Source organism: Hyperolius riggenbachi, chromosome 6 (genome assembly GCF_040937935.1).
Source record: "Hyperolius riggenbachi isolate aHypRig1 chromosome 6, aHypRig1.pri, whole genome shotgun sequence".
Taxonomy (NCBI): Eukaryota; Metazoa; Chordata; class Amphibia; order Anura; family Hyperoliidae; genus Hyperolius; species Hyperolius riggenbachi.
The window spans coordinates 12,229,829-12,243,931 of NC_090651.1; the positions used below are offsets into that span (position 1 = coordinate 12,229,829).

The 14,103-nt window shown below is 38.2% G+C and overlaps 21 non-coding genes across 21 annotated transcripts; all 21 read left to right on the forward strand.

Moving 5' to 3' along the window:
- The first annotated feature begins 89 nt into the window (after positions 1-89).
- Positions 90-162, forward strand: TRNAF-GAA (transfer RNA phenylalanine (anticodon GAA)). The gene has a single exon. It is a non-coding gene; the product is annotated as a tRNA-Phe (tRNA).
- Positions 163-762: 600 nt separating this feature from the next.
- TRNAF-GAA (transfer RNA phenylalanine (anticodon GAA)) lies at positions 763-835 on the forward strand. The gene has a single exon. It is a non-coding gene; the product is annotated as a tRNA-Phe (tRNA).
- Positions 836-1,435: 600 nt separating this feature from the next.
- TRNAF-GAA (transfer RNA phenylalanine (anticodon GAA)) lies at positions 1,436-1,508 on the forward strand. Its single transcript has one exon. It is a non-coding gene; the product is annotated as a tRNA-Phe (tRNA).
- A 600-nt stretch (positions 1,509-2,108) lies between these two features.
- Positions 2,109-2,181, forward strand: TRNAF-GAA (transfer RNA phenylalanine (anticodon GAA)). Its single transcript has one exon. It is a non-coding gene; the product is annotated as a tRNA-Phe (tRNA).
- Positions 2,182-2,780: 599 nt separating this feature from the next.
- TRNAF-GAA (transfer RNA phenylalanine (anticodon GAA)) lies at positions 2,781-2,853 on the forward strand. The gene has a single exon. It is a non-coding gene; the product is annotated as a tRNA-Phe (tRNA).
- Positions 2,854-3,453: 600 nt separating this feature from the next.
- On the forward strand, positions 3,454-3,526 carry TRNAF-GAA (transfer RNA phenylalanine (anticodon GAA)). The gene has a single exon. It is a non-coding gene; the product is annotated as a tRNA-Phe (tRNA).
- Positions 3,527-4,126: 600 nt separating this feature from the next.
- TRNAF-GAA (transfer RNA phenylalanine (anticodon GAA)) lies at positions 4,127-4,199 on the forward strand. Its single transcript has one exon. It is a non-coding gene; the product is annotated as a tRNA-Phe (tRNA).
- Positions 4,200-4,799: 600 nt separating this feature from the next.
- On the forward strand, positions 4,800-4,872 carry TRNAF-GAA (transfer RNA phenylalanine (anticodon GAA)). The gene has a single exon. It is a non-coding gene; the product is annotated as a tRNA-Phe (tRNA).
- Positions 4,873-5,472: 600 nt separating this feature from the next.
- Positions 5,473-5,545, forward strand: TRNAF-GAA (transfer RNA phenylalanine (anticodon GAA)). The gene has a single exon. It is a non-coding gene; the product is annotated as a tRNA-Phe (tRNA).
- A 600-nt stretch (positions 5,546-6,145) lies between these two features.
- Positions 6,146-6,218, forward strand: TRNAF-GAA (transfer RNA phenylalanine (anticodon GAA)). The gene has a single exon. It is a non-coding gene; the product is annotated as a tRNA-Phe (tRNA).
- A 600-nt stretch (positions 6,219-6,818) lies between these two features.
- TRNAF-GAA (transfer RNA phenylalanine (anticodon GAA)) lies at positions 6,819-6,891 on the forward strand. The gene has a single exon. It is a non-coding gene; the product is annotated as a tRNA-Phe (tRNA).
- A 600-nt stretch (positions 6,892-7,491) lies between these two features.
- On the forward strand, positions 7,492-7,564 carry TRNAF-GAA (transfer RNA phenylalanine (anticodon GAA)). The gene has a single exon. It is a non-coding gene; the product is annotated as a tRNA-Phe (tRNA).
- Positions 7,565-8,163: 599 nt separating this feature from the next.
- TRNAF-GAA (transfer RNA phenylalanine (anticodon GAA)) lies at positions 8,164-8,236 on the forward strand. Its single transcript has one exon. It is a non-coding gene; the product is annotated as a tRNA-Phe (tRNA).
- Positions 8,237-8,835: 599 nt separating this feature from the next.
- On the forward strand, positions 8,836-8,908 carry TRNAF-GAA (transfer RNA phenylalanine (anticodon GAA)). Its single transcript has one exon. It is a non-coding gene; the product is annotated as a tRNA-Phe (tRNA).
- Positions 8,909-9,507: 599 nt separating this feature from the next.
- Positions 9,508-9,580, forward strand: TRNAF-GAA (transfer RNA phenylalanine (anticodon GAA)). Its single transcript has one exon. It is a non-coding gene; the product is annotated as a tRNA-Phe (tRNA).
- A 599-nt stretch (positions 9,581-10,179) lies between these two features.
- TRNAF-GAA (transfer RNA phenylalanine (anticodon GAA)) lies at positions 10,180-10,252 on the forward strand. The gene has a single exon. It is a non-coding gene; the product is annotated as a tRNA-Phe (tRNA).
- Positions 10,253-10,852: 600 nt separating this feature from the next.
- TRNAF-GAA (transfer RNA phenylalanine (anticodon GAA)) lies at positions 10,853-10,925 on the forward strand. Its single transcript has one exon. It is a non-coding gene; the product is annotated as a tRNA-Phe (tRNA).
- A 600-nt stretch (positions 10,926-11,525) lies between these two features.
- TRNAF-GAA (transfer RNA phenylalanine (anticodon GAA)) lies at positions 11,526-11,598 on the forward strand. Its single transcript has one exon. It is a non-coding gene; the product is annotated as a tRNA-Phe (tRNA).
- A 599-nt stretch (positions 11,599-12,197) lies between these two features.
- On the forward strand, positions 12,198-12,270 carry TRNAF-GAA (transfer RNA phenylalanine (anticodon GAA)). The gene has a single exon. It is a non-coding gene; the product is annotated as a tRNA-Phe (tRNA).
- A 600-nt stretch (positions 12,271-12,870) lies between these two features.
- On the forward strand, positions 12,871-12,943 carry TRNAF-GAA (transfer RNA phenylalanine (anticodon GAA)). The gene has a single exon. It is a non-coding gene; the product is annotated as a tRNA-Phe (tRNA).
- Positions 12,944-13,543: 600 nt separating this feature from the next.
- Positions 13,544-13,616, forward strand: TRNAF-GAA (transfer RNA phenylalanine (anticodon GAA)). The gene has a single exon. It is a non-coding gene; the product is annotated as a tRNA-Phe (tRNA).
- Positions 13,617-14,103: the final 487 nt, after the last annotated feature.

A 14,103-nucleotide genomic window follows, 5' to 3' on the forward strand; every position in this document is an offset into this window, starting at 1 on the left:
GCTACTACGACTCAGAAAAGATCATGAGTCTTTGCCTGCACAGGACACTTCTGCTGAAAAAAAAATCACACAAACTGTGATGCAACGGAGCCAAAATAGCTCAGTTGGGAGAGCGTTAGACTGAAGATCTAAAGGTCCCTGGTTCGATCCTGGGTTCCGGCATGATACCTTATTGTTAGAAAAAACGTAGTAAAATAAAGCCAAATTCAGACTACACCCGGAACTCGGCAAGATAAACTGATTCTCAATACAGAAATGTCCTGATTGAACCAGACAAAATAGAGACATGGATTTAACACAATACCTCTGGTCACATCAAATATTTCAAGACTGCAAGAAAAGAGGACATACAGTCAACTTAAAAGAGACAAACATTTCTTAATGAATATATATCAAAGAAAATATAGGACACATATAGAGTAGATAATTTACCTGAATAAAAGGTACTAGATTGGAGATTTATCTCATGGGAAGTCATAAATACAGCTGCATTTACCTGAATAAAAGGTACTAGATTGGAGGTTTGTCTTATGGGAACTCATAAATACAGCTGCAGGAGGGCAAAAAATTCAAAAATGATTGTCAGGAAAGGTATTTGAACCCAAGTCTACAGGACACATGCAACCTGCATGGAGCGCCTTAGACCCTCTAACCACACCGACAACGCACCACTGCTACTACGACTCAGAAAATATCATGAGTCTTTGCCTGCACAGGACACTTGTGCTGAAAAAAAAATCACACAAACTATAAAGCAATGTAGCCGAAATAGCTCAGTTGGGAGAGCGTTAGACTGAAGATCTAAAGGTCCCTGGTTTGATCCCGGGTTTTGGCATGATATCTTATTGTTAGAAAAAACTTAGTAAAATAAAGCCAAATTCAGACTACACCCGGAACTCGGCAAGATAAACTGATTCTCAATACAGAAATGTCCTGATTGAACCAGACAGAAAAGAGACATGGATTTAACACAATACCTCTGGTCACATCAAATATTTCAAGACTGCAAGAAAAGAGGACATACAGTAAACTTAAAAGAGACAAACATTTCTTAATGAATATATATCAAAGAAAATATAGGACACATATAGAGTAGATAATTTACTTGAATAAAAGGTACTAGATTGGAGATTTATCTCATGGGAAGTCATAAATACAGCTGCATTTACCTGAATAAAAGGTACTAGATTGGAGGTTTGTCTTATGGGAACTCATAAATACAGCTGCAGGAGGGCAAAAAATTCAAAAATGATTGTCAGGAAAGGTATTTGAACCCAAGTCTACAGGACACATGCAACCTGCATGGAGCGCCTTAGACCCTCTAACCACACCGACAACACACCACTGCTACTACGACTCAGAAAAGATCATGAGTCTTTGCCTGCACAGGACACTTCTGCTGAAAAAAAAATCACACAAACTGTGATGCAACGGAGCCAAAATAGCTCAGTTGGGAGAGCGTTAGACTGAAGATCTAAAGGTCCCTGGTTCGATCCTGGGTTCTGGCATGATACCTTATTGTTAGAAAAAACTTAGTAAAATAAAGCCAAATTCAGACTACACCCGGAACTCGGCAAGATAAACTGATTCTCAATACAGAAACGTCCTGATTGAACCAGACAAAATAGAGACATGGATTTAACACAATACCTCTGGTCACATCAAATATTTCAAGACTGCAAGAAAAGAGGACATACAGTCAACTTAAAAGAGACAAACATTTCTTAATGAATATATATCAAAGAAAATATAGGACACATATAGAGTAGATAATTTACCTGAATAAAAGGTACTAGATTGGAGATTTATCTCATGGGAAGTCATAAATACAGCTGCATTTACCTGAATAAAAGGTACTAGATTGGAGGTTTGTCTTATGGGAACTCATAAATACAGCTGCAGGAGGGCAAAAAATTCAAAAATGTTTCTCAGGAAAGGTATTTGAACCCAAGTCTACAGGACACATGCAACCTGCATGGAGCGCTTTAGACCCTCTAACCACACCGACAACGCACCACTGCTATTACGACTCAGAAAATATCATGAGTCTTTGCCTGCACAGGACACTTGTGCTGAAAAAAAAATCACACAAACTGTGATGCAATGTAGCCGAAATAGCTCAGTTGGGAAAGCGTTAGACTGAAGATCTAAAGGTCCCTGGTTCGATCCCGGGTTTCGGCATGATATCTTATTGTTAGAAAAAACTTAGTAAAATAAAGCCAAATTCAGATTACACCCGGAACTCGGCAAGATAAACTGATTCTCAATACAGAAACGTCCTGATTGAACCAGACAAAATAGAGACATGGATTTAACACAATACCTCTGGTCACATCAAATATTTCAAGACTGCAAGAAAAGAGGACATACAGTCAACTTAAAAAAGACAAACATTTCTTAATGAATATATATCAAAGAAAATATAGGACACATATAGAGTAGATAATTTACCTGAATAAAAGGTACTAGATTGGAGATTTATCTCATGGGAAGTCATAAATACAGCTGCATTTACCTGAATAAAAGGTACTAGATTGGAGGTTTGTCTTATGGGAACTCATAAATACAGCTGCAGGAGGGCAAAAAATTCAAAAATGATTGTCAGGAAAGGTATTTGAACCCAAGTCTACAAGACACATGCAACCTGCATGGACGCCTTAGACCCTCTAACTACACCGACAACACACCGCTGCTACTACGACTCAGAAAATATCATGAGTCTTTGCCTGCACAGGACACTTGTGCTGAAAAAAAAATCACACAAACTATAAAGCAATGTAGCCGAAATAGCTCAGTTGGGAGAGCGTTAGACTGAAGATCTAAAGGTCCCTGGTTCGATCTCGGGTTTCGGCATGATATCTTATTGTTAGAAAAAACTTAGTAAAATAAAGCCAAATTCAGACTACACCCGAAACTCGGCAAGATAAACTGATTCTCAATACAGAAATGTCCTGATTGAACCAGACAAAAAAGAGACATGGATTTAACACAATACCTCTGGTCACATCAAATATTTCAAGACTGCAAGAAAAGAGGACATACAGTAAACTTAAAAGAGACAAACATTTCTTAATGAATATATATCAAAGAAAATATAGGACACATATAGAGTAGATAATTTACTTGAATAAAAGGTACTAGATTGGAGATTTATCTCATGGGAAGTCATAAATACAGCTGCATTTACCTGAATAAAAGGTACTAGATTGGAGGTTTGTCTTATGGGAACTCATAAATACAGCTGCAGGAGGGCAAAAAATTCAAAAATGATTGTCAGGAAAGGTATTTGAACCCAAGTCTACAGGACACATGCAACCTGCATGGAGCGCCTTAGACCCTCTAACCACACCGACAACACACCACTGCTACTACGACTCAGAAAAGATCATGAGTCTTTGCCTGCACAGGACACTTCTGCTGAAAAAAAAATCACACAAACTGTGATGCAACGGAGCCAAAATAGCTCAGTTGGGAGAGCGTTAGACTGAAGATCTAAAGGTCCCTGGTTCGATCCTGGGTTCCGGCATGATACCTTATTGTTAGAAAAAACGTAGTAAAATAAAGCCAAATTCAGACTACACCCGGAACTCGGCAAGATAAACTGATTCTCAATACAGAAACGTCCTGATTGAACCAGACAAAATAGAGACATGGATTTAACACAATACCTCTGGTCACATCAAATATTTCAAGACTGCAAGAAAAGAGGACATACAGTCAACTTAAAAGAGACAAACATTTCTTAATGAATATATATCAAAGAAAATATAGGACACATATAGAGTAGATAATTTACCTGAATAAAAGGTACTAGATTGGAGATTTATCTCATGGGAAGTCATAAATACAGCTGCATTTACCTGAATAAAAGGTACTAGATTGGAGGTTTGTCTTATGGGAACTCATAAATACAGCTGCAGGAGGGCAAAAAATTCAAAAATGATAGTCAGGAAAGGTATTTGAACCCAAGTCTACAGGACACATGCAACCTGCATGGAGCGCCTTAGACCCTCTAACCACACCGACAACACACCACTGCTACTATGACTCAGAAAATATCATGAGTCTTTGCCTGCACAGGACACTTGTGCTGAAAAAAAAATCACACAAACTATAAAGCAATGTAGCCGAAATAGCTCAGTTGGGAGAGCGTTAGACTGAAGATCTAAAGGTCCCTGGTTTGATCCCGGGTTTCGGCATGATATCTTATTGTTAGAAAAAACTTAGTAAAATAAAGCCAAATTCAGACTACACCCGGAACTCGGCAAGATAAACTGATTCTCAATACAGAAACGTCCTGATTGAACCAGACAAAATAGAGACATGGATTTAACACAATACCTCTGGTCACATCAAATATTTCAAGACTGCAAGAAAAGAGGACATACAGTCAACTTAAAAGAGACAAACATTTCTTAATGAATATATATCAAAGAAAATATAGGACACATATAGAGTAGATAATTTACCTGAATAAAAGGTACTAGATTGGAGATTTATCTCATGGGAAGTCATAAATACAGCTGCATTTACCTGAATAAAAGGTACTAGATTGGAGGCTTGTCTTATGGGAACTCATAAATACAGCTGCAGGAGGGCAAAAAATTCAAAAATGATTGTCAGGAAAGGTATTTGAACCCAAGTCTACAAGACACATGCAACCTGCATGGAGCGCCTTAGACCCTCTAACCACAACGACAACACACCGCTGCTACTACGACTCAGAAAATATCATGAGTCTTTGCCTGCACAGGACACTTGTGCTGAAAAAAAAATCACACAAACTATAAAGCAATGTAGCCGAAATAGCTCAGTTGGGAGAGCGTTAGACTGAAGATCTAAAGGTCCCTGGATCGATCCCGGGTTTTGGCATGATATCTTATTGTTAGAAAAAACTTAGTAAAATAAAGCCAAATTCAGACTACACCCGGAACTCGGCAAGATAAACTGATTCTCAATACAGAAATGTCCTGATTGAACCAGACAGAAAAGAGACATGGATTTAACACAATACCTCTGGTCACATCAAATATTTCAAGACTGCAAGAAAAGAGGACATACAGTAAACTTAAAAGAGACAAACATTTCTTAATGAATATATATCAAAGAAAATATAGGACACATATAGAGTAGATAATTTACTTGAATAAAAGGTACTAGATTGGAGATTTATCTCATGGGAAGTCATAAATACAGCTGCATTTACCTGAATAAAAGGTACTAGATTGGAGGTTTGTCTTATGGGAACTCATAAATACAGCTGCAGGAGGGCAAAAAATTCAAAAATGATTGTCAGGAAAGGTATTTGAACCCAAGTCTACAGGACACATGCAACCTGCATGGAGCGCCTTAGACCCTCTAACCACACCGACAACACACCACTGCTACTACGACTCAGAAAAGATCATGAGTCTTTGCCTGCACAGGACACTTCTGCTGAAAAAAAAATCACACAAACTGTGATGCAACGGAGCCAAAATAGCTCAGTTGGGAGAGCGTTAGACTGAAGATCTAAAGGTCCCTGGTTCGATCCTGGGTTCCGGCATGATACCTTATTGTTAGAAAAAACGTAGTAAAATAAAGCCAAATTCAGACTACACCCGGAACTCGGCAAGATAAACTGATTCTCAATACAGAAACGTCCTGATTGAACCAGACAAAATAGAGACATGGATTTAACACAATACCTCTGGTCACATCAAATATTTCAAGACTGCAAGAAAAGAGGACATACAGTCAACTTAAAAGAGACAAACATTTCTTAATGAATATATATCAAAGAAAATATAGGACACATATAGAGTAGATAATTTACCTGAATAAAAGGTACTAGATTGGAGATTTATCTCATGGGAAGTCATAAATACAGCTGCATTTACCTGAATAAAAGGTACTAGATTGGAGGCTTGTCTTATGGGAACTCATAAATACAGCTGCAGGAGGGCAAAAAATTCAAAAATGATTGTCAGGAAAGGTATTTGAACCCAAGTCTACAAGACACATGCAACCTGCATGGAGCGCCTTAGACCCTCTAACCACAACGACAACACACCGCTGCTACTACGACTCAGAAAATATCATGAGTCTTTGCCTGCACAGGACACTTGTGCTGAAAAAAAAATCACACAAACTATAAAGCAATGTAGCCGAAATAGCTCAGTTGGGAGAGCGTTAGACTGAAGATCTAAAGGTCCCTGGATCGATCCCGGGTTTTGGCATGATATCTTATTGTTAGAAAAAACTTAGTAAAATAAAGCCAAATTCAGACTACACCCGGAACTCGGCAAGATAAACTGATTCTCAATACAGAAATGTCCTGATTGAACCAGACAGAAAAGAGACATGGATTTAACACAATACCTCTGGTCACATCAAATATTTCAAGACTGCAAGAAAAGAGGACATACAGTAAACTTAAAAGAGACAAACATTTCTTAATGAATATATATCAAAGAAAATATAGGACACATATAGAGTAGATAATTTACTTGAATAAAAGGTACTAGATTGGAGATTTATCTCATGGGAAGTCATAAATACAGCTGCATTTACCTGAATAAAAGGTACTAGATTGGAGGTTTGTCTTATGGGAACTCATAAATACAGCTGCAGGAGGGCAAAAAATTCAAAAATGATTGTCAGGAAAGGTATTTGAACCCAAGTCTACAGGACACATGCAACCTGCATGGAGCGCCTTAGACCCTCTAACCACACCGACAACACACCACTGCTACTACGACTCAGAAAAGATCATGAGTCTTTGCCTGCACAGGACACTTCTGCTGAAAAAAAAATCACACAAACTGTGATGCAACGGAGCCAAAATAGCTCAGTTGGGAGAGCGTTAGACTGAAGATCTAAAGGTCCCTGGTTCGATCCTGGGTTCCGGCATGATACCTTATTGTTAGAAAAAACGTAGTAAAATAAAGCCAAATTCAGACTACACCCGGAACTCGGCAAGATAAACTGATTCTCAATACAGAAACGTCCTGATTGAACCAGACAAAATAGAGACATGGATTTAACACAATACCTCTGGTCACATCAAATATTTCAAGACTGCAAGGAAAGAGGACATACAGTCAACTTAAAAGAGACAAACATTTCTTAATGAATATATATCAAAGAAAATATAGGACACATATAGAGTAGATAATTTACCTGAATAAAAGGTACTAGATTGGAGATTTATCTCATGGGAAGTCATAAATACAGCTGCATTTACCTGAATAAAAGGTACTAGATTGGAGGTTTGTCTTATGGGAACTCATAAATACAGCTGCAGGAGGGCAAAAAATTCAAAAATGATTGTCAGGAAAGGTATTTGTACCCAAGTCTACAGGACACATGCAACCTGCATGGAGCGCCTTAGACCCTCTAACCACACCGACAACACACCACTGCTACTACGACTCAGAAAATATCATGAGTCTTTGCCTGCACAGGACACTTGTGCTGAAAAAAAAATCACACAAACTATAAAGCAATGTAGCCGAAATAGCTCAGTTGGGAGAGCGTTAGACTGAAGATCTAAAGGTCCCTGGTTTGATCCCGGGTTTCGGCATGATATCTTATTGTTAGAAAAAACTTAGTAAAATAAAGCCAAATTCAGACTACACCCGGAACTCGGCAAGATAAACTGATTCTCAATACAGAAACGTCCTGATTGAACCAGACAAAATAGAGACATGGATTTAACACAATACCTCTGGTCACATCAAATATTTCAAGACTGCAAGAAAAGAGGACATACAGTCAACTTAAAAGAGACAAACATTTCTTAATGAATATATATCAAAGAAAATATAGGACACATATAGAGTAGATAATTTACCTGAATAAAAGGTACTAGATTGGAGATTTATCTCATGGGAAGTCATAAATACAGCTGCATTTACCTGAATAAAAGGTACTAGATTGGAGGTTTGTCTTATGGGAACTCATAAATACAGCTGCAGGAGGGCAAAAAATTCAAAAATGTTTCTCAGGAAAGGTATTTGAACCCAAGTCTACAGGACACATGCAACCTGCATGGAGCGCCTTAGACCCTCTAACCACACCGACAACGCACCACTGCTACTACGACTCAGAAAATATCATGAGTCTTTGCCTGCACAGGACACTTGTGCTGAAAAAAAATCACACAAACTGTGATGCAATGTAGCCGAAATAGCTCAGTTGGGAGAGCGTTAGACTGAAGATCTAAAGGTCCCTGGTTCGATCCCGGGTTTCGGCATGATATCTTATTGTTAGAAAAAACTTAGTAAAATAAAGCCAAATTCAGACTACACCCGGAACTCGGCAAGATAAACTGATTCTCAATACAGAAACGTCCTGATTGAACCAGACAAAATAGAGACATGGATTTAACACAATACCTCTGGTCACATCAAATATTTCAAGACTGCAAGAAAAGAGGACATACAGTCAAGTTAAAAGAGACAAACATTTCTTAATGAATATATATCAAAGAAAATATAGGACACATATAGAGTAGATAATTTACCTGAATAAAAGGTACTAGATTGGAGATTTATCTCATGGGAAGTCATAAATACAGCTGCATTTACCTGAATAAAAGGTACTAGATTGGAGGTTTGTCTTATGGGAACTCATAAATACAGCTGCAGGAGGGCAAAAAATTCAAAAATGTTTCTCAGGAAAGGTATTTGAACCCAAGTCTACAGGACACATGCAACCTGCATGGAGCGCCTTAGACCCTCTTACCACACCGACAACGCACCACTGCTACTACGACTCAGAAAATATCATGAGTCTTTGCCTGCACAGGACACTTGTGCTGAAAAAAAATCACACAAATTGTGATGCAATGTAGCCGAAATAGCTCAGTTGGGAGAGCGTTAGACTGAAGATCTAAAGGTCCCTGGTTTGATCCCGGGTTTCGGCATGATATCTTATTGTTAGAAAAAACTTAGTAAAATAAAGCCAAATTCAGACTACACCCGGAACTCGGCAAGATAAACTGATTCTCAATACAGAAACGTCCTGATTGAACCAGACAAAATAGAGACATGGATTTAACACAATACCTCTGGTCACATCAAATATTTCAAGACTGCAAGAAAAGAGGACATACAGTCAACTTAAAAGAGACAAACATTTCTTAATGAATATATATCAAAGAAAATATAGGACACATATAGAGTAGATAATTTACCTGAATAAAAGGTACTAGATTGGAGATTTATCTCATGGGAAGTCATAAATACAGCTGCATTTACCTGAATAAAAGGTACTAGATTGGAGGTTTGTCTTATGGGAACTCATAAATACAGCTGCAGGAGGGCAAAAAATTCAAAAATGTTTCTCAGGAAAGGTATTTGAACCCAAGTCTACAGGACACATGCAACCTGCATGGAGCGCCTTAGACCCTCTAACCACACCGACAACGCACCACTGCTACTACGACTCAGAAAATATCATGAGTCTTTGCCTGCACAGGACACTTGTGCTGAAAAAAAATCACACAAACTGTGATGCAATGTAGCCGAAATAGCTCAGTTGGGAGAGCGTTAGACTGAAGATCTAAAGGTCCCTGGTTCGATCCCGGGTTTCGGCATGATATCTTATTGTTAGAAAAAACTTAGTAAAATAAAGCCAAATTCAGACTACACCCGGAACTCGGCAAGATAAACTGATTCTCAATACAGAAACGTCCTGATTGAACCAGACAAAATAGAGACATGGATTTAACACAATACCTCTGGTCACATCAAATATTTCAAGACTGCAAGAAAAGAGGACATACAGTCAACTTAAAAGAGACAAACATTTCTTAATGAATATATATCAAAGAAAATATAGGACACATATAGAGTAGATAATTTACCTGAATAAAAGGTACTAGATTGGAGATTTATCTCATGGGAAGTCATAAATACAGCTGCATTTACCTGAATAAAAGGTACTAGATTGGAGGTTTGTCTTATGGGAACTCATAAATACAGCTGCAGGAGGGCAAAAAATTCAAAAATGTTTCTCAGGAAAGGTATTTGAACCCAAGTCTACAGGACACATGCAACCTGCATGGAGCGCCTTAGACCCTCTAACCACACCGACAACGCACCACTGCTACTACGACTCAGAAAATATCATGAGTCTTTGCCTGCACAGGACACTTGTGCTGAAAAAAAATCACACAAATTGTGATGCAATGTAGCCGAAATAGCTCAGTTGGGAGAGCGTTAGACTGAAGATCTAAAGGTCCCTGGTTCGATCCCGGGTTTCGGCATGATATCTTATTGTTAGAAAAAACTTAGTAAAATAAAGCCAAATTCAGACTACACCCGGAACTCGGCAAGATAAACTGATTCTCAATACAGAAACGTCCTGATTGAACCAGACAAAATAGAGACATGGATTTAACACAATACCTCTGGTCACATCAAATATTTCAAGACTGCAAGAAAAGAGGACATACAGTCAACTTAAAAGAGACAAACATTTCTTAATGAATATATATCAAAGAAAATATAGGACACATATAGAGTAGATAATTTACCTGAATAAAAGGTACTAGATTGGAGATTTATCTCATGGGAAGTCATAAATACAGCTGCATTTACCTGAATAAAAGGTACTAGATTGGAGGTTTGTCTTATGGGAACTCATAAATACAGCTGCAGGAGGGCAAAAAATTCAAAAATGATAGTCAGGAAAGGTATTTGAACCCAAGTCTACAAGACACATGCAACCTGCATGGAGCGCCTTAGACCCTCTAACCACACCAACAACACACCACTGCTACTACGACTCAGAAAATATCATGAGTCTTTGCCTGCACAGGACACTTCTGCTGAAAAAAAAAACACACCAACTGTGATGCAATGTAGCCGAAATAGCTCAGTTGGGAGAGCGTTAGACTGAAGATCTAAAGGTCCCTGGTTCGATCCCGGGTTTCGGCATGATATCTTATTGTTAGAAAAAACTTAGTAAAATAAAGCCAAAGTCAGACTACACCCGGAAGTCGGCAAGATAAACTGATTCTCAATACAGAAACGTCCTGATTGAACCAGACAAAATAGAGACATGGATTTAACACAATACCTCTGGTCACATCAAATATTTCAAGACTGCAAGAAAAGAGGACATACAGTCAACTTAAAAGAGACAAACATTTCTTAATGAATATATATCAAAGAAAATATAGGACACATATAGAGTAGATAATTTACCTGAATAAAAGGTACTAGATTGGAGATTTATCTCATGGGAAGTCATAAATACAGCTGCATTTACCTGAATAAAAGGTACTAGATTGGAGGCTTGTCTTATGGGAACTCATAAATACAGCTGCAGGAGGGCAAAACATTCAAAAATGATTGTCAGGAAAGGTATTTGAACCCAAGTCTACAAGACACATGCAACCTGCATGGAGCGCCTTAGACCCTCTAACCACAACGACAACACACCGCTGCTACTACGACTCAGAACATATCATGAGTCTTTGCCTGCACAGGACACTTGTGCTGAAAAAAAAATCACACAAACTATAAAGCAATGTAGCCGAAATAGCTCAGTTGGGAGAGCGTTAGACTGAAGATCTAAAGGTCCCTGGATCGATCCCGGGTTTCGGCATGATATCCTATTGTTAGAAAAAACTTAGTAAAATAAAGCCAAATTCAGACTACACCCGGAACTCGGCAAGATAAACTGATTCTCAATACAGAAATGTCCTGATTGAACCAGACAGAAAAGAGACATGGATTTAACACAATACCTCTGGTCACATCAAATATTTCAAGACTGCAAGAAAAGAGGACATACAGTCAACTTAAAAGAGACAAACATTTCTTAATGAATATATATCAAAGAAAATATAGGACACATATAGAGTAGATAATTTACTTGAATAAAAGGTACTAGATTGGAGATTTATCTCATGGGAAGTCATAAATACAGCTGCATTTACCTGAATAAAAGGTACTAGATTGGAGGTTTGTCTTATGGGAACTCATAAATACAGCTGCAGGAGGGCAAAAAATTCAAAAATGATTGTCAGGAAAGGTATTTGAACCCAAGTCTACAGAACACATGCAACCTGCATGGAGCGCCTTAGACCCTCTAACCACACCGACAACACACCACTGCTACTACGACTCAGAAAAGATCATGAGTCTTTGCCTGCACAGGACACTTCTGCTGAAAAAAAATCACACAAACTGTGATGCAATGTAGCCGAAATAGCTCAGTTGGGAGAGCGTTAGACTGAAGATCTAAAGGTCCCTGGTTCGATCCCGGGTTTCGGCATGATATCTTATTGTTAGAAAAAACTTAGTAAAATAAAGCCAAATTCAGACTACACCTGGAACTCGGCAAGATAAACTGATTCTCAATACAGAAACGTCCTGATTGAACCAGACAAAATAGAGACATGGATTTAACACAATACCTCTGGTCACATCAAATATTTCAAGACTGCAAGAAAAGAGGACATACAGTCAACTTAAAAGAGACAAACATTTCTTAATGAATATATATCAAAGAAAATATAGGACACATATAGAGTAGATAATTTACCTGAATAAAAGGTACTAGATTGGAGATTTATCTCATGGGAAGTCATAAATACAGCTGCATTTACCTGAATAAAAGGTACTAGATTGGAGGTTTGTCTTATGGGAACTCATAAATACAGCTGCAGGAGGGCAAAAAATTCAAAAATGATAGTCAGGAAAGGTATTTGAACCCAAGTCTACAAGACACATGCAACCTGCATGGAGCGCCTTAGACCCTCTAACCACACCAACAACACACCACTGCTACTACGACTCAGAAAATATCATGAGTCTTTGCCTGCACAGGACACTTCTGCTGAAAAAAAAAACACACCAACTGTGATGCAATGTAGCCGAAATAGCTCAGTTGGGAGAGCGTTAGACTGAAGATCTAAAGGTCCCTGGTTCGATCCCGGGTTTCGGCATGATATCTTATTGTTAGAAAAAACTTAGTAAAATAAAGCCAAAGTCAGACTACACCCGGAAGTCGGCAAGATAAACTGATTCTCAATACAGAAACGTCCTGATTGAACCAGACAAAATAGAGACATGGATTTAACACAATACCTCTGGTCACATCAAATATTTCAAGACTGCAAGAAAAGAGGACATACAGTCAACTTAAAAGAGACAAACATTTCTTAATGAATATATATCAAAGAAAATATAGGACACATATAGAGTAGATAATTTACCTGAATAAAAGGTACTAGATTGGAGATTTATCTCATGGGAAGTCATAAATACAGCTGCATTTACCTGAATAAAAGGTACTAGATTGGAGGCTTGTCTTATGGGAACTCATAAATACAGCTGCAGGAGGGCAAAACATTCAAAAATGATTGTCAGGAAAGGTATTTGAACCCAAGTCTACAAGACACATGCAACCTGCATGGAGCGCCTTAGACCCTCTAACCACAACGACAACACACCGCTGCTACTACGACTCAGAAAATATCATGAGTCTTTGCCTGCACAGGACACTTGTGCTGAAAAAAAAATCACACAAACTATAAAGCAATGTAGCCGAAATAGCTCAGTTGGGAGAGCGTTAGACTGAAGATCTAAAGGTCCCTGGATCGATCCCGGGTTTCGGCATGATATCCTATTGTTAGAAAAAACTTAGTAAAATAAAGCCAAATTCAGACTACACCCGGAACTCGGCAAGATAAACTGATTCTCAATACAGAAATGTCCTGATTGAACCAGACAGAAAAGAGACATGGATTTAACACAATACCTCTGGTCACATCAAATATTTCAAGACTGCAAGAAAAGAGGACATACAGTCAACTTAAAAGAGACAAACATTTCTTAATGAATATATATCAAAGAAAATATAGGACACATATAGAGTAGATAATTTACTTGAATAAAAGGTACTAGATTGGAGATTTATCTCATGGGAAGTCATAAATACAGCTGCATTTACCTGAATAAAAGGTACTAGATTGGAGGTTTGTCTTATGGGAACTCATAAATACAGCTGCAGGAGGGCAAAAAATTCAAAAATGATAGTCAGGAAAGGTATTTGAACCCAAGTCTACAAGACACATGCAACCTGCATGGAGCGCCTTAGACCCTC